Consider the following 19920-nt stretch of genomic DNA (forward strand, 5'->3'; position numbering starts at 1 on the left):
ATCTGTCAAACAGGACATTATTGTATTAGAGAGGGTACAGAGAAGGGCAACTAAGCTGGTAAAAGGTATTGAAAATCTTAGCTATGAGGAAAGACTGGCCAAATTGGGGATGTTTACACTGGAGAGGAGGCACTTAAGGGGTGATATGATAACTATATAAATATATAAGGGGATCATATAATAATCTCTCTAATGCTTTATTTACCAGTAGGTCTTTCCAGCTGACAAGAGGTCACCCATTCCGATTAGAAGAAAAGAGGTTCCGCCTAAATATTGGGAAGGGGTTTGTTACATTGAGAGCTGTGAAGATGTGGAATTGTCTCCCTGAATCAGTGGTACAGGCTGATACATTAGATAGGTATAAGAAGGGGTTGGATGGTGTTTAGCAAGTAAGGGAATACAGGGTTATGGGAGATAGATCATAGTACAAGTTGATCCAGGGACTGGTCCCATTGCCATTTTGGAGTCAGGAAGGAATTTTTTCCCCCACTGAGGCAAATTGGAGAGGCTTCAGATGGGTTTTTTTTTGCCTTCCTCTGGATCAACTGCCAGTTAGGCAGGTTAAAAAAAAAAAAAGTCAAAAGGTTGAACTTGATGGACGTGTGTCTTTTTTAAGGATGCACCGAATCCACTATTTGGGATTTGGCTGAATCCTTGGTGAAAGATTCGGCTGAATACTGAACCGAATCCGAATCCTAATTTGCATATGCAAATTAGGGTCAGGAAAGGAAAACGTGGAAAAAATCTTCTTTTGTGACCAAAAGTCACGTGATTTCCCTACCTGCCCCTAATTTACATATGCAAATTAGGATTTGGATTCGGTTCGGCTAGGCACAAGGATTCGGTCGAATCTGAATCCTGCTTAAAAAGGCCGAATCCCGAACTGAATCCTGGATTCGGTGCATCCCTAGTCTTTTTTTCAACCTAACTTACTATGTTACTATTTAACTATCTCCAAAATAAAATAATAAATCAAGTCAAACAGGCTGCTTATAGTGCTTGCTTCAATAGGTAAAATTAATTGAAATAAGGTGCAATGGTGTTTTCTTCAATCAGTAAAAGTCAGCAAGTGGCTTCTCCACTCTCTGGTGGGATTGGCAATTTACAAGAATCCTGATTTCAAAACAGCATATCAATATCAACTCCAGGGTATTCCTTTTTCTGTGAAGACATTAAAAAGCAGGGACAGCGCCCATAGTGTAATTTGCCTTTATTTTTTAAAAGGTTTTAAATTTCACTTACATAAATCACACTTCTGAGTGCATATCAAACAATCCAGTCTTACAGTGTAGATCATGGAGGTGAACCTTTGCAATACAAAGAGATGGGTTCTGCCGGCGTCTCCCTCTCCCATGTGTTCCACCTGTACATCCACTCAGGGCCGCCATTAGAAATCATGGGGCTCCGTACAAAAACATTTTTGGGGCCCCCTCTGGGCCCCGCCCAACCCAGACCGCAAGCCCCACCCCAGATCCCGCCCACTCCACACCACAGTTAAAAGACCACACAGACATCAGCGCTAAAAAAGGTAACCCCGCCCCCCACACACAAGTTATAAAAAGCTATTGATGGTCAGGGCCCGGTTATAAGTTAAAAAAACTGTCGAGCCAGGGCCCTCCATAAAAGTATATATTTGAAAATTGATGGTCAGGCCCCCCTACAATTTAAAAAAAAGAATTGGTGACCAGGGCTATCCTATAAGTTAAAAAAAACTTCAGACTTCGCCTCCTTTAGTGATTTTGGGTCTTTTCACTGCTTCAGGACTTTAACTTCGGCTGTTTTCCTGACTTCAGGAGAGGTGGCACAGCTTTGGTGCTATCAAGGGGGGTCCGGCTAAGTGCGGCACAGCCGGGCCCCCCTTCAGACCCCCTACAGCAGTACCCCCTGTGCCCCCCTGATGGTGGCCCTGCATTCACTCACTGCTGAGAAAGGAAGTGATGTCACACCTGATGCATTTCACTGAGGTCAGCTTCTTCAGAGTACAGGACAAATCTGCGGCAGTAGTCTAAAGCTGGCCATAGACTCAAAGATCCGCTCGTTTGGCGACATTGCCAAGCGAGCGGATTTTTCCCCGATATGCCACTAACGACATGGCTATATCGGGGGTAATTCGAACGTTCGGCCGTAACTAACTAACAGCCGCCTTTCACCTCGGGAGGCGCCCTCGGCTAATTTGATGCTGCCAGGTCTTACTAAGAGAGGAGCAAAGCTAAAGGTTCTGGACAAGCAAAGGGGCACGATTGTTTCACCTAGGATACTGGATGGAAGAGCACACAGCGTGGAAGCAGGCAAACCGGGCCAGCACAAGCAGAATAGTCAGACAGGCTGGAATTAGGATTGGAGAACGTAGAATAGTCAGACAGGCCGGAATCAGGATTGGAGAGGTCAGAATAAACAGCCAGGCAAGGGTCAGGATACAGAGCTCAGAATAGTCAGGCAAAGCAAGAGTCAATAACCAGAAGATCAGGCAGGTTTCACATAGAAATAGCACCAGGAACAAACTAATTGAACCTAACAACGGGCAAGGTCTATAACACTGAAGTACTATTTGAATTTCGCGCCATTGCTTGATGACGTCATTACGCTGGCGCATAAACCTGGAAGCGCTGGATGAAGACATGCGGTGGGGGTCCCCGCTGGAGACACGCAGACGCCCGGGCAGACGCTAGCCCATCAGGGAGAGCCACTGGACCACCAGGGTAAACTTTATTCATTACAGTTACATAGTTAAATCGGGTTGAAAAAAAGACAAAGTCCAACAAGTCCAACCCCTCCAAATGAAACCCAGCATCCATACACACACCCCTCCCTACTTTCACATAAATTATATATAGCCATATCTATACTAACTATATAGTTTAGTATCACAATAGCACAATAGCATACCTCCCAACATTTTGGAAATAAAAAGAGGGATAAAAAAATTGGCACGCATATTGCAGCAATGTTTACCATGCCCATTTTTTGGCCACACCCCCTAATTACCATGTTAATAATAATTTTTTAATAATATTTTTTTTTAAACATTTGCAGGTTATGAAAGTTTGAACATGTTATCTAAATTGTTACAATTATTATTTGCTTATCTCAAAATTGTTACAAAAGTATCTTATCTGCAGCTGTAGCTGTTCTGGGCTCTCTGCCAAAAGGCAATTAAGTTAGAAACATTGTATCTTTTTTTAGCTGTTCGATGCAGAGAAAATTGTGACTTTCCAAACATGGGGACTGCGGGTTGAGCTGTCAAAACCGGGACTGTCCCGCTGAAAACGGGACAATTGGGAGGGATGATTCAATAGCCTTTGATATTATGTCTGTCCAAGAAATCATCCACACACACTTGGTATTGCACGTGATTGCCTGGAGAGGATCACTGCAAAACAGAAGATGGACTTCTTCCAAGAACATGACAAATCTGCTTGAAAGAATCTCCACGCTCTCTTCTTCTAGCCAGAGTTAAATACAAGTTTAATTGGATCAGGCACAGAAAGTGCTCCACTGCGACAGCAGCTCTGAACAGCCAGCGCTTCATTTTAGAAGAAACAGAGAACAGGGGAAGTAATTTCTCCAGGGAAATCAAAACACGGGCTGAGCCAGGTGAACAACCTGCAACCCTGAAGATGTTCAACTACAATTCCCAGAAGACTGGCTATACCTGAGTTAAATGATTATACATTAATGTTTTTAAAAAGACACTGTTACACTGACATCACTGCCCTGTTGGATACAGCTACCAGAATTCATAGAAAGAATTCTGTTTTATATATATATTAGAAAGTATATATGTATGTATATATATATATATATATATATATATATATATATATATCAGGGATACACCGAATCCACTATTTTGGATTCTGCCGATTCACCAAATCCTTTGGGAAAGATTCAGCCGAATACTGAAACAATATGCAAATTAGGGGTGGAAAGGGGAAAACATTTTTACTTCCTTGTTTTGTGACAAAAAGTCACGCATTTTCCCTCCGCACCCCTAATTTGCATATGTAAATTTAAATTCAGTTCGACAGGGCAGAAGGATTCGTCCGAATCCTGGATTTGGTGCATCCCTAATAAATATATATATATATATATAGATAGATAGATAGATAGATAGATAGATATATACACACACACACATTAGGGATGCACCGAATCCAGTATTTTGGATATAACGAACCGATTCCGAACCCTAATTTGCATATGAGGGTGGGGAAACATTGTTTACTTCCTTGTTTTGTGACAAAAAGTCACATGATTTTAAGGATTTGTTTCGACCAGACACGAGTATTCGACTGAATCCTGCTGAAAAAGGCCGAATCCTGGATTTGGTACATCCCTAACACACACACACGGGATGCACCAAATCCACTATTTTGGATATACCGAACCAAATCCGAACCCTAATTTACTTATTTTGTTACAAAAAGTCACATGATTTTAAGGATTTGTTTCGACCAGACACGAGTATTCGACTGAATCCTGGCCAAAAAAAAACGTATTCGACGAATCCCAAATATATATATATATATATATATATGCTAAATGAGGCCCTATAGGATATGCAGTGATTATATCCAGCATCTTGTTAGCATTACTCTCTAACCATTAGAGAAGTAGTACAGGGGATTTTAAGGTCCATCTGGCAGGGAGAGGAGTGAATCGTGCGTTTCGTATGTTTTCACGAGTAATTACTCTCAACTGAGAAACTTCCAGCAGTTCCAAAAGTTTCACTTCGAAATATGAACCAGATGTAAGAAGGGGAATATGAATGTGCCAGGTCTTTGTTCAGCCTCAGCAGCACTCTCCAGTACTGCAGCTTTTCTATATATCAGCAGAAGCGTTCCTAGAGGGGGCGGGCCCTGGTGCGTGACGCGCAGCCGGGCCCCACCCCCCTCCGTACGGCCCACATTTTGAGTCGCGTGCGGGCTGCCGGGGGGCCCTGCTCCCCCGGTAGTTCCGCCACTGTATATCAGGGGTGTCCAAACTTTTGGCTTCCCTGGGCAACATTGGAAGAAGAAAAATGTTCTGGGGCCACACTCGAAATACACACAAACACTAACGCTAACTTTTGATTTATTTTATTGTAATAGTAAAAGAAAAGACGCAATCATAAACCTAGTGAGATTTTTGACATTGTGTTTGAGAAACTAATGTATCAATATCTGGTTCAATGGAAGTAGTTGCAATTCTCTGTGAATTCTCAACGTGCTCATCAAGTCATTTTTGTTCAAATTAGTCTTAGGGCCAGCTTTATCAAGGGTCGAATTTGAATTAATGGGAGTTTTTTGAACCAAGCGAAATTTATTTAAAAAAATTGAACTTTTTAACTTCGGGTGAATAAGCTGTATTTGAATCGTTCGAATCTAAGTTTAATCGCATATGATCGAATTTGAATCAAAGTATTTTCTCCAAATTTTTTTATTTTTTTTCCAGTCCACCAAATTACTCCAAATAGGTTCTAGGAAGACTCCCATAGGCTAAAACAGCAATTCGGTTTAAGATGGCGAATAGTCGAAGTCAGAGTTTTAAAGAGACAGTACATCGATATTCAAGTAGCCCAATTTTTTTCAAATTAGAATCAAATTTTGGCCTATTCGATAGTCGAAGTACACAAAAATATCTCGAAATTCTAATTTTTTAACTTTGACCCTAGATAAATCTGCCCTTGTGTGTTCATTCTTGAAAAAAGTTGCTCACAAATGTAGGCGCTGAATATATCCCTAGCATAGCGGCGACACAGCTGAAGAATGCTTACCTGCCTTTGTAAGTAACCGAACGCTCACTTGTTAACCGCTTTTTCTGCTCTAGGAATCCACACACCGCACACCCCATGTAAAATTGAAACCACACATACCCACAATTAGCGACCACGTAAATACGCTCTCTATGCGTGACATTGCAACATGATGTTTTCTGGATTGGCGGAAGTTCAAGCTGGGCCGCATTCATATCCATCCTGGGCTGCATGCGCCCTCGGGTCGTGGGTTGGACACCCCTGCTCAGGGCCGGAACTAGGGGTAGGCAGAAGAGGCACGTGCCTAGGGCGCAAATGTGGAGGGGTGCCAGGCACCGTACCTCTTCTGCGCCTTGCCCCTAGTTCGGCCGCTTCTTTCCCCATCTGTAGCAGCAATCAATGTCTTCCTAGGTGCGCATCCTTCCTATACGCGCACTCTTCTGCGCCTGCTTGTGCGCACGATCGGCTTGTGCGCTTGATTGCCCGTGCACACGCCTGTGCGTGCGCGCACTTCAGAAGGGGGCAATGTAGTCGGTCGGGTTGCCTTGGGCGCCCGACTGACTTGGCCCGGCACTGCCCCTGCTATATATTATACTGTATGTTAACATTCTCTAACTTGCCTGGCACACAGCAAACTGTATTTATTGTGTAGGCGGCTTTTTGTGTTAACGCGACTAACGTGTTCTTGTCGATATGTGGATAAATCCAGTCTGAGAAGCATTTAACACTTATTTAACCCTCTGGTGGGCCAACTTTTTTCCACTGTACCTTTACATACAATAGCAGTTAAGAAATCACCATGTATGGAGATAGCTTCACACAAAGCAAGCGGTAGGACAGCTCCTACTGAAGCACACCTTGCTTTCAGTCATCAAGAAATGCCATACGATGGAGCTTGGACAGTAGAGAAAATTCCATTGACATCTTCTCATTACCAGGGAAGCGGCAGGATTCAGACGATTTTGCAGGATTTGGATTTCTGTGTAACTGAGCCAAGTCTAAATTCGTTATATCATGTGACTTTAAATTGCTGGACTACTGCTTTACCCAGATCATGTTTTTATTGTAGCTCACATTTAAATATGCATATGATTATCTTGGCATTTTACAGCAGCCTCTCTGGCATTTGCACTATTTACAGATTGTCAATCTGGGCCTGGCTGAATCCTGAAATGATGGTCTGGCTACATTCCTAAAATAAACTCAAACTCAGGATCAGGATCAGACCTGAATGAGTATATGGCAGGAGACATGCAAGCCCTCGCTACTGTTATTTTTACCCGATATAGGGGCAAATTTATTAAGCGGCGAAAATTCGCCAGCGACAGCTATGCAGGCAGCTCATCACTTCTCCAGGCGAAAATTCGCTCAGACGCTAATTCACTAACATGCAAAGTTGCGTCCAGGGCGCCGAACGTTGGCGAAGTTGCGTTAGCGTTAATTCAGCAAGCAGAGCGAAGATGCGCTAGCGTTGCCTAATTTGCATACGGCGGGAAGTTAAAGTACAATGGACATATATGTTGCAGCAAATACATTACACTACACAAGCCTGGGAACCTTAATAAAATAAAATTGTTATAATGTCCTACACATGAGCCCTGTGTATAGTTTATGTGCCATATGTTAGGAAATGTAGGGGGGAAGCCGGTTACCCCAAAAAAAATTTACGTTGCAATCTATCACCCTGAAAAAAGGAAAAGACGCCAGCGTTTTTTGGGACTAATTCAACTAATTTTTAGGAAGTCCTATCTACTCTGCACTTCGCCTGGTCTGAGGTGGTGAAGGCAAGTCTGGCGCAAGAGGTAACTTTCAGTAAAATCCGCATCTTAGAGAATTTGTGCAGTTGCATCCCTTCGCCGGAGCGCAACTTCTTCTGGCGATTGAGTGCGAATGAGCGACCGCGTCAGTCTCTTTCGCTAGTAAAGTTCCGCCTGCACCCGTTTGTATATTGGCGAAGTACTGAAAAGACGTCATGCTGGCGAATCTTTGCCAGCGTTAGTCACTTTGCCCTTTAGTAAATTTGCCCCATGGTCACCAATGCATTAGGAGAAATCAGGAAGTTCTTATTGTTTGCCCCTAGACCAGTGATGATCTAGTCTTCTACCTATGAAAAACCCCACCTTCCTCAAATTAAATATGAACATTTTTAAATACACATGTACCTTATTTTTTCAATGCAAAATAAAATGAATAGTATTTAAATAGCCTAATAAATACAGCTTGTAATGATCCTGCATTTTTTCCAATTTTGAAATGATTACAGGTATGGGACCTATTATCTAGAATGCTCGAGACCTGGGTTATTCAAAATAACAGATCTTTCTGTAATATGGGTCTTCATATCTTAATTCTACCAGAAAATCATATAAACATTAAATAAACCCAATAGGCTGGTTTTGCTTCCAATAAGAATTAATTATATCTTAGTTGGGATCAAGAACAAGGCACTGTTTTATTATTACAGAGAAAAAGGAAATAATATTTAAAAAATTGGATTATTTGAATAAAATGGTGTCTATCGGAGAAGGCTTTCTGGATATTGGGTTTTCGGATAACAGATCCCATACCTGCACCACTTTTATTACACTTGGGGGCATATTAATCAAGGGTCGAATTTCGAATTGAAAAAACTTTGAAATTCGAATTCAAAAAGACCAATCAAAATTAAGTCCAAGTATTTTTTGGTTGAATAGGTCCGTATTTGGCCGAATTAGAATCGTACAAATCGAAGGAATAGCGCATTCGATTGAATTCGATTCTAAGTATTAGGTAGGTAGGTATGTTTTGCTAAGACAAAAGATCAAACTTTTTGGATATATTCTTTTCAACCACAACCCCACCAAAAGTTTCACTGAAAAGCAGGGGGTGTAACAGACCCTGCAACAGCTGGGGGGACCAGGAACTATAGGGAGATCCAAGGGACTATAGTATATGGTCATGGAAAATTTTTCATTTAGGAGTCCCAATGATGGGGCCCAAAAACTGGTCATTCTACTGCTGAATGAGGAGACCGCTCATATAATTCAGTAATAAGATCCCAATATAAACAGCTGATATTGTCATTCATATAAATAAATAAAATATTTAATTCATGTGCTAATAAGTCAGTTTATTGGGGGGGGGGGGTCAGTGTATAAGGGGTCCCCAATCTTTTTTACCTGTGAGCCACATTCAAATGTAAAAAGAGTTGGGGAGCAACACAAGCATGAAAAACTCCATTGGGTGCCAAATATGGACTGTGATTGGCTATTTGGTAGCCCCTATGTGGACTGGCAGCCTATAGGAGGCTCTGTTTGGCACTATACTTAGTTTTTATGCAATTAAAGCTTGCTTTCAAGCCTGGAATTCAAAAATAAGCAGCTGCTTTGAGGACCCTGAGAGCAACATCCAAGGGGTTGGAGAGCAACATGTTACTCACGGGCTACAACCGCTTTAATATAAAGCTTAATAGCGGTTGATAGCCGCTCACCGTTGGTAACAATTGGCTCAGGGGTGCACCTGCCCCAAACCCTGCTCTTATGACACAATCTTCAGCACGTTATTCCCAACGGTTATACTCACACATAGATATATACAAGAATCGGCTAACCCTCTCCATGCGGTGACCTGGGTGCTGCCGCCCCGAGTCTGTCGCTAAGGGAGACGTTTTCACAATGCACATCCAAGACGTTGCAGCGCACTCCAGAGTCAAATGATCGCTCAAGTTCGTGTTCGGTTAAAAGATCAGCCTTTATTAGTTACATCAGTTTAAAATGAAATGTTAGCTCATGGTCTGACGTCAGGTCTCTGATGAAGTATATAGTTACGAAACGCTGCAACGTCTTGAATGTGCGTTAAAGGAAGAGTAACACCAAAAATGAGTGTTTTAAAGGAATGACAATATAATGTACTGTTGCCCTGCAATATAGTTTATATAATACACAAAAGCCATGAATATCCTGTAAATTATATCCTTATAAACGGTGAGTAGTGATGTCATCAGTTATAAACGGTGAGTAGTGATGTCATTTCTGTCACATGACTTACTAAAATTTGTGTATTATAATAAATAAAGTACTCCCAGTTGTAAAATATGAGGATATTAGAAGTTACCTCGGAGTTCCATGACCTGTATAAAAACAATTATATGGTCATGTAACTCCTCGGTAACTAATAATATCCTTATATTTTACAAGAGGGGGTACTTTATTCACTATATAAACAAGCTGCTGTGTAGCCATGGGGACAGCCATTCAAGCACAGGATACACAGTAGATAACAGATAAGTACTACTATAGTTTATATAAACAAGCTGCTGTTTAGCCATGGGGGCAGCCATTCAAGCACAGGATACACAGTAGATAACAGATAAGTACTACTATAGTTTATATAAACAAGCTGCTGTGTAGCCATGGGGGCAGCCATTCAAGCACAGGATACACAGTAGATAACAGATAAGTTCTGAAGAATCCCATTGTATACTACAGAGCATATCTGTTATCTGCTGTGTATCCTGTGCCTCTTCTCCTTTTTCAGATTTGAATGGCTGCCCCCATGGTTACACAGCAGTTGTGTTGTGTTTCTGAAGCAAATACACCAGTTATTCCAGTGCAGCACAACAGTACATTATATTTTCATTCCTCTAAAACAATTTTTTTTTTGTTGCTGTAACAGATCCTTTCAGGTTTTAATTTAATTTATTGGGGGTCAGTGGCGTTTCCCTCTGTCATGCTTCTCTGCATTATCATTGCTTGACACGTGAATTATATAAGCTTCTATGTAAAGTTTTTACAGAATATACATAAATTTCACTGTAACTTCACTATGCAGCTGGACCCCTCTTCAGATTGAAATTTCACTGAATCCCCCATTCCCTCCCCTGATGGGAGGTCCTGCCTGTATAATTAACTTTTCTTTAGGTAAACGCTACACAGGGTGCTTTTCAGCCCTGCATATTTAGCTGGCAGAAAGTCTATGATCAATTCCCATAGTTCCAGTCTATTTAAGGGGAAACACTTTTGTTAGCACAGGTGTGAATTTAGCCAGAAAAGTGCTCAGACCTGAGCTGACTGCTGTTTCCCTGTTTGGTGAATGAAATCCACAGGAGTCAATGTTTTATTTTCTGCTTCTCTGTCTTGAAAGAACCTGCAATAATGCCTGACAGACAGGCAGGGACTGTTGTTTATCTTACCCAAGGTTATGATGGTGGAGGTTGTAAGTACAGGTATGGGACCTGTTATCCAGAATGCTCGGGACCTGGGGTTTTATAGATAACGGATCGTTCCTTAATTTGAATCTTTATACCTTAAGTCTAATCTTGTAAACATTAAATAAACCCAATAGGCTGGTTCTACTTCCAATAAGGATTAATTATATCTTAGTTGGGATCAAGTACAAGGTACCCTTTCATTATTACAGAGAAAAAGGAAATTTTTTTAAATTTCCATTATTTGGCTAAAATGGAGTCTATGGGAGACGGCCTTTCTGTAATTCGGAACTTTCTGGATAACGGATCCCATACCTGTATAAGAACAAAACAAAAAATCACCTGTTAGAATGTCTCAATACACAGATACATCAAATACTGATATTTGTTTTTTAAACTAAAAGAACACATTTTCAAATCAACCCTTTTTATATTTGGCTCATAGATCGTCATTGCCCATTGCCCTTTTAAATTAAAAAAAACCTGTCACTTTCTGTATGTTGCATATTCAGAGCACAGGGGCCGACACGTTCATTATTTACATAGAGATTTTATTAACACTTTTATGGAATGCAGTAATCAACTAGAGATTAAAAAAAGAACATTATAGTCAAGCAACCAGGGATTCAGTTTAACCAATGGAGCAACAGTCGCAAGCCAGCCTGGATCACCGCACATCAACCAGCGACATGCCAAATAACTGGATCTGAAATAGTTAACGCGAGATGCGTTGAGAATCTCTCGCACGTATAACCGCACATCTGCCATCTCCCTGGGAGACATAAAGCAATTAGTGCGCATTTCTCTGAGGGAGACATTTTTTAAGTGGTTTATAGTTCCAGTTTAATGAGCCCAATGTTAAAAAAAAAAATCCCATTTCTTTCCCAAGCCTGGGAAAGCAGCCAACAGGGAGTTAAATTGCTGCTAGTAAGGATTTTAGGGAATATTCTTTGCAAATGCACCTGTTATGTTTAACTCTGTACAAGTATTGGATCCGTTATCTGGAAACCCGTTATCCAGAAAGCTCCAAATTACAGAAAGGCAGTCTCCCATAGACTCCATCTTATCCAAATAATACACATTTTTAAAAATGATTTCCTTTTCCTCTATAATAATAATAAAACAGTACCTTGTACTTGATCCAAACTAAAATATAATTAATCCTTATTGGAAGTAGGGATGCACCGAATCCACTATTTGGGATTTGGCCGAATCTTTTGTGAAAGATTTGGCCGAATCTCGAACCAAATCCTAATTTGCATATGCAAATTAGGGGAGGGAAAGGAAAAAGTGTGAACATTTTTTCACTTCCTTGTTTTGTGATAAAAGGTCATGTGATTTCCCTCCCCGTCCCTAATTTACACATGCAAATAAGGACTCGGATCAGCCAGGCACAAGGATTCAGCTGAATCCTGCTAAAAAAAAGCCGAATCCTGGATTCCGTGCATCCCTAATTGAAAGCAAAACAGTCTATTGGGTTTATTTAATATTTACATGATTTTCTAGTAGACTTAAGGTATGAAGATCCAAATTATGGAAAGATCCATTATCCGGAAACCCCCAGGTCCAGAGCATTTTGGATAACAGGTCCCATACCTGTATAGTGCATTGGAAACACTTGTTCATAAAACCATGTCCATTTTAGCTTGTACTATAATATAAAAACAGTGATATTCTAAGCAATTGGTTGTATTGGTTAGTGATGTGCGGGTCAGGGTTTTCCGGATCCGCACCGACCCCAACCCGCCCTGCTCCAGCCCGTGCTTCCGGGGTCCTTTTATAGACCCGCCCATGACATCACAAAAGGGGCGGGCGAGCAGACGCGAGACTATAAAACCGGAACCCGGCTAGGGTGCCGGCCGGGGAGAGCAGGAGAAGAGCTCAACTCGCACCCGCCCGCGAGGAGCAAAGCGAGGTCAACCCGAAACCTTGGTTATTGGGTTGGCCCACACATCACTAGTATTGGCGGCTTTTGTTTGTATGTTCTCTGGTTTTACTGCTGTTGTGTTGCCAGGATTTCTGATCCTGGAAACCAAGATGTGGTTTGAATTACATAACGAAAAGAAGGTGATAATTAGGGTATATGTTGAGGTGGCTATTCCAGGGCAGATTTGGCTAATTCAGTCCAAGTCAGCATATCTGCTTGTCTATAGGGACCACCAAACGGCCAATTGAAATCTGGGTGAAAAGCAGTCCGGTAATGATCAGACAGACTTAAAAATCTCATCAAAGTGAAGACTACATTGGGGCCTATGTCAGAACAATCGGATGGGCCTGATATCGTTTAACTGAAGGTGGGTATATCACGCAAAGATCGGCTCAAAATTTTATTTCAGGTATTGAAAGTTTGAATATGTTTCTGTGGTTTTTATGTGTTATTACAGTTTTGCTAATAAATGTGATTTGCCCTTTAAGCTGCAAGTCACAGTTTCTCCAAGAGACCTGCTCTTAAATTGTTGCAATTGCTTCTTTGCTTATTTTAAATTGTTACAAAAGTATCTAAGTGCACCTGGCTGTTCAGTACAGGAGATTTATGAGAAAGTCTGGACATTTCAGTAACAATCTGGGACCAAGTCTGGACTGACAATAGGCACTGGCATTCCAAGTACACAGAGGCCCAAGCAGCCCCCCACCAGCCCACTAAATAGTGACTGTCTATGGCAACTTACAGCAGCCCCTCTGGCATTTGCCAGAACCAACAGATTGCCAGTCCGGGCCTGTCTGGGACTGCAGGTTGAGCGGACAAAATCGTGAAAAATTGGGAGGTTTGTGTCTAAGGAAGGCATTGGCTGCTTGTATTGACAAAAGCCAATCATTTTGAGCTGTTACTGCTTGGATACCAACAACATCTAACCTTTGACTCTGTATATACTAGAGCTTTCAGCAGTTCTCCCAAAAGAATTCTGACATAGATATCCCAGCTAGGGTTGCCACCCGGCCGGTAAAACACCTGCCGAGGCCGGTATTACAAATTCACTGGCAATGTAGTTGCCGGTAAATTTGTAATACCCTTAAAGGGCACCAATCATGACCAAAATCATTTACTAAGTAAATACACTATGTGAAAGTTCAAGAAATCCGATTTTTAAAACAGAATTGTTTGTATAATGTTAATGATCAGCTCACTATTCCTTCTGCAAGATCTCCCCTATCTCCCCTGCAGTTCTAGCTGAGGCAGCCATCTTGGATTTCACTGGCTCCTCCTACCTATATCTTCCCAGCCAACTGTAGCTCTGAAATCTCGCACATGCTCAGTTCAAATTCCTTGTTGCTTATCAACCCTTCTAAGCTATTATCAAATCAGCCAGACCTGTGTGTTAGCTGCTGTACAGTAGTGCTGCCACCTGCTGGAAGTTAGTGTGTGCCCTTCATTTGCATAATGACATCACCAGCAGGGGACAAGATAGGGAAATCTCCTGATACTTCTAGTGGAGGAGTTTACTAAAACAAGGCATTCTGGGTAGAATACTCTAAGCAGTGTTACAATCTGAGCATGCTCCTGAAATTTGCATATTAGAGTCTCTGTTATAGTCACAGTATGGCCTCCCTCAGTGAAAGAACCCATTTGACAAAGTAAGTGATTTTTTTTAAAACCTGCAGTTTTTTCAAAAAACTATATATGTAGTTTGATTAAACGTGTTTAGCTTGTACTGGTCAGATTGTTAATATGTTTTTTTTATTTTGGCTGTGATAGGTGGCCAGCCAGCAGAAATTTTATGAAAAGGGGAGAACCCTAATCCCACCATGTCTCATCAAAGAGGAACCCCACCCGACAAACTATTTATTTTTTTTTTTTTAAAGAAACTATAATTCTAAGCAACTTGCCAGTATGCAATCATTACACATTTTCAGTGGTTTCAGGTTCAGAGGTTTTAATTAAAGTTATACCTGTTATTAAGGGGCACATTTACTTAGCTCAAGTGAAGGAATAGAATAAAAAATACTTCGAATTTCGTTTTTTGGTTACTTCGACCTTCGACTATGAATCGATGATTCGAACTAAAAATCATTTGACTATTCGACCATTCGATAGTCGAAGTACTGTCTCTTTAAAAAAAACTTCGACCCCCTACTTCGCCACCTAAAACCTACCTAACCTCAATGTTAGCCTGTGGGGAAGGTCCCCGTAGGATTTCTAAGCTTTTTTTTGATCGAAGGAATTTCGTTCGATCGATGGATTAAAATCCTTTGAATAGTTCGATTAAAAAGATTTAATCGTTCAATCGAATGATTTTTCCTTTGATCGTTCGATCAAACGAATTGCGGTAAATCCTTCGACTTCGATATTCGAAGACGAAGGATTTAACTTCGACAGTCGAATATCGAGGGTTAATTAACCCTTGATATTCGACCCTAAGTAAATGTGCCCCTAAAACTGAAAAGCAGTATTTGTTTATGCATTTCTGTCTCTGGTTCTGACTCTTCAAACAATGTAGAAGTCAGTCACCTACATAGTTTCAAGAACCAGACGCACAAAATATAAACAGCCGGACAGAGGCAGCATTTAATAGTCATTACACTGGCAAATAACTTTGAAATTACCGGAAATAAAGTTAATGAATGGAAAGTTGCTTAGAATTATATTTTCTTTCGTGATGCAAAGGACAACTTTTGGGAGCAGGACTCAGTGTTCTGAATAGGAACGAGCCCATATGTGGCTGCTCCACAGAAACATGGGTTTTCGGCCAGGAATAAAGGTTTAAATCAGGCCAATAAGCAGCGATAAATACTGCTGCTCCTTCCTCGCCTCCCAGAGATAACGAGTAGGCTTAGCCAGCGAGCCCTATTGATTATCTGAAGCTTTCCCTGCTCTGTTTGTATACTTCCGACATCCATCCGCTCCGTTATTCTGGATGAAATGTGCCCCGTGCAGAGAGATTACTTTCTGAGAATTAAGCATGGCCCCAGCAGGTGTCCCCAGTGCGTGCGCCAGCTCACTATCAATCAATACCGGCTCCTCGTTATGCCGCCACTAAATCACTGCCTGTCTGACAGCAAACATTTTAATCTTTTTTTCTCTGCGTTTTGCAGCACGCGGCTCATCACCATTACATCGCACCAGGTAAGCGAGAATGGATTCAATTGCCAGCAGAAAGCGCCGCGCTCTCAATTACTGCATACTGTGAAAAAGTAAAGGCTATGGGTAATAATGAAAGCGTAACGGGGAGAAGCAGGCGACAGCTCCTTCCTCACTGCTAGCCGGGCAAAATGACAGTATATCGTTCTCTAGTTCTGTAATAAATGGCACAGGGTGTTATCTACTAGAGATAGCCAGACTATGCGGACTAGTGCCTCTCTAGTAGGGATGCACCGAATCCAGGATTCAGTTCGGGATTCGGGCAGGATTCAGCCTCTTTCAACAGGATTCGGCCGAATCCTAAACCGAATCCTGCCAGCCGAACCGAATCCTAATTTGCATATTCAAATTAGGGGAGAGAAATTGCGTGACTTTTTGTCACAAAACAAGGAAGTAAAAAATGTTTTCACCTTCCCACCCCTAATTTTCATATGCAAATTTGGATTCGGTATTCAGCCAAATCTTTCGCAAAGCATTCGGGGGGTTTGGCTGAATCCAACATAGTGGATTCGTTGCATCCCTACTATCTAGTGACGGCTACAAGGGAATGGGCCGCAATAACGCACATGGATGGATCGTACACATTTTAGGCAGCAAAAAACTTCCTATTTCCCCTTGATTCTCTCCTGTCTGTAAATGCCTCGTGTTGGCTGGAGGGGTCGGCACCTCTCCCGACAATATGAAAGAAGAAATTTGCCAGACACGGAAGGCTAATGTAGAGGGGAAATCCCCTGCACGTTTATTTTGTCATATGATGTAACGTTTCGGGGGCATACCCCTTCTTCTTAATCTTTTTTTCTCTACGTTTTGCAGCACGCGGCTCATCACCATTACATCGCACCAGGTAAGCGAGAATGGATTCAATTGCCAGCAGAAAGCGCCGCGCTCTCAGTGACTGTATACTGTGAAAAAGTAAAGGGTGTGGGTAATAATGAAAGTGTAACGGGGAGAAGCAGGCGACGGCTCCTTCCTCACTGCTAGCCGGGCAGAATGATAGAATATCGTTCTCTAGTTCTGTAATAAATGGCACAGGGTGTTCTCTACTAGAGATAGCCAGACTATGCGGACTAGTGCATCTCTAGTAGGGATGCACCGAATCCAGGATTTGGTTCGGGATTCAGGCTGGATTCAGCTTCTTTCAGCAGGATTCGGCCGAATCCTTCTGCCCAGCCGAACCAAATCCTAATTTGCATATGCAATTTAGGGGAGAGAAATTGCGAGACTTTTTGTCACAAAAAAGGAAGTAAAAAATGTTTTTACCTTCCCACCCCTAATTTGCATACGCAAATTTGGATTCGGTATTCAGCCGAATCTTTCGCGAAAGAATTCAGGGGGTTTGGCTGAATCCAAAATAGTGGATTGGGTGCAGCCCTACTCTCTAGTGGCGGCTACAAGGGAATGGGCCACAATAACGCACATGGATGGATAGTACATATTTTAGCCATACTGTAGAATTAAAGGGGAATAATCTGAATTACATTTAGTTTCAAATATTTCTTTTCAAGGGGAAGCTTCGCGAAAATTAAAATTTTATATAATATAAACTTTCTAAATACAATCAATTAAATATTCTGCATAGTTTCTGAAATAATCAAGTTTATGTTCACTCTCCCTCTCTCAGCATCTGTTTCTCTTTATTCTCTCTTCATGCAGCAGTTGGGTGTCAGATATTCATTGACAGTTAGATCCAATATATCTTCCTTTCCTAGCAGATGTGTTAGAGCTCACTCAAATAACTGATTCCAGTACAAACAAAATCTAACAAAATAACTGCCTTTTGCACAAGTCCTGCATGTAGTAAGACATGGGGGCAAATTCACTAAGGACGAAGCGCCTAACGCTAGTGTTAATTCGCTAGTGTAGCGCATTTTCGTTAATTCACTGATTCACTAACTGACGCTGGCGTAAATTTGCTAGTGTTACTTCGCACCCTTACGCCTGGCGAATTTGCGCAACGGACGTAACTACACAAATTCGCTGACGCACTAATTTTTCTGAACATACCTTTTACGCCAGACTTCCTTCGCCACCTCAGACCAGGCGAAGTGCTATAGAGTAGATAGGGATTGCTTCAAAAATAGTTTAAAAATTTTCTAAGTCCCAAAAAAACGCTGGCATTTTTTCTTTTTTTATGGGTAATAGGCTGAAAAAGATCGAAATTTTTTTTGGGGCTACCCTCCTTCCCCCCTACATTTCCTAACTCATGGCACCTTAACTATACAGTGGGCACATGTGTAGGGCAAAATAAAAATTTTATTTGCTGTTTTGAAGGTTTCCCAGGCTTGTGGTGTGATGCTACATATACCTCCATTGTAACTTCAATTTGGCGCCGTATGCAAATCATCGCTAGCGTAACTTCGCTTTGCTTGTTGAATTAACGCTAGTGCAACTTCGCAACCTTACGCTTCCCGAGCGCAACTTTGGATTTTAGTGAATTTGCGGAGCGCTGGCGAAAATACGCCTGGTGAAGTGCGGCAAAGCGGATGCTGGCGCAACTACGAATCTTAGTGAATTTGCCCCATGATGTCTGGTGAGTTTAATAGAGTGAGCTCTAAGACATCTTCTAGGCAAAAGGAGCCCCCTATAAGATATATTGGATCATTCATCTGACACCCAACTGCTGAATGAAGAGAAACAGATGCTGAGAGAGGAATAGTGAAGATAAACTTGATTATTTCAGATATGGTCCAGAATTCTAAATTGATTATATTTAGAAAGTGTCTTATTTCAATATGCTGAAGCTTATATTAAATTTTCATTTTTGCGATAGTTCCCCTATAATAATAAATTCTTAGGTCAAAGGCAGTTGATAAGGCAAGTTTGAATGGCTGCCCAAGGGGCCATACATGCTTTGAGCTACAAGCAGAAGCGTATTTAGGCCGGTGCTGCCATAGGCACACAATGTCAGCCGATGTGATGACATTCCCATGGCATAAAGCATCAGGGACCACAAACCCCCAACTTCTGGATTTGATAGGCAAGCATCTGGCAGCGGGGGGCGTTTTTCAAGGAAATTTGTTTTTGCTGTATAGGCAACTGAGGGCCACCTCCTTAAAGCTGCCACCCTAGGCACAGGTCCTCAAGTGCCTATATGGTAAATACGGTAAGAATGACCTTCATGTCTGGGCAGAACTAAAGAAAGCCAAGACCTCACTAGCTTGCTTCATCTCGCTCTCTTAGGGGTGGATTTATCAAAGAATGAAGTTAGAGATCTCAACAGTCCACTCTCCATTCATTTCTATGGGATTTTTTAAGACTTTTTTATAAAATGGTGAACTTTCACTATAACCTTTTCATAAATACGCCTTTAAAAATCCCATAGAGATGGAGAGAGAGGCGGTATTTCACTCTGTGGACTGTGGAGATCTCTAACTTCTATCTTTGATTAATCTACCTTTTAAATGGGTGGTTCACCTTGAATTTAACTTTTAGTATGTTTTGGAATAGCCAATTCCCAGTAGCTTTTCAATGGGGTTTCATTATTTATTTTTTTATAGTTTTTGAATTATTTGCCTTCTTCTGACTCTTTCCAGCTTTCAAATGGGAGTCACTGATACAAACTAAATAATGCTCTGTAAAGGTGGCCATACACGTAGAGATTCTGTCGTTTGGCGATTTTACCAAATGAGCAGATATCTCCCCGATATGCCCACATTGAGGTGGGCGATATCGGGCTGATCCAATCGAGAGAAAAAAATAGATTTGGAGATTTATTAAACCCCAAGGCTGTTAAAAAGTCAGAATAAAAAAATACTCTCAAACCTGCCGAGGTCACATAGAAGTCAATGGCAGATGTCCCATTTACAATTAGATGATAACATAATCTGAAATGGATTTTGTATAATAATCCAAAAAAATTGTGGTTTTTGGGTGTTAATCTGAAAAAAACAGTTTTTCAAGTATCAAATCATACAATTCGGATTT

This window comes from Xenopus laevis, chromosome 4S, assembly GCF_017654675.1.
Source record: "Xenopus laevis strain J_2021 chromosome 4S, Xenopus_laevis_v10.1, whole genome shotgun sequence".
Classification (NCBI taxonomy): domain Eukaryota; kingdom Metazoa; phylum Chordata; class Amphibia; order Anura; family Pipidae; genus Xenopus; species Xenopus laevis.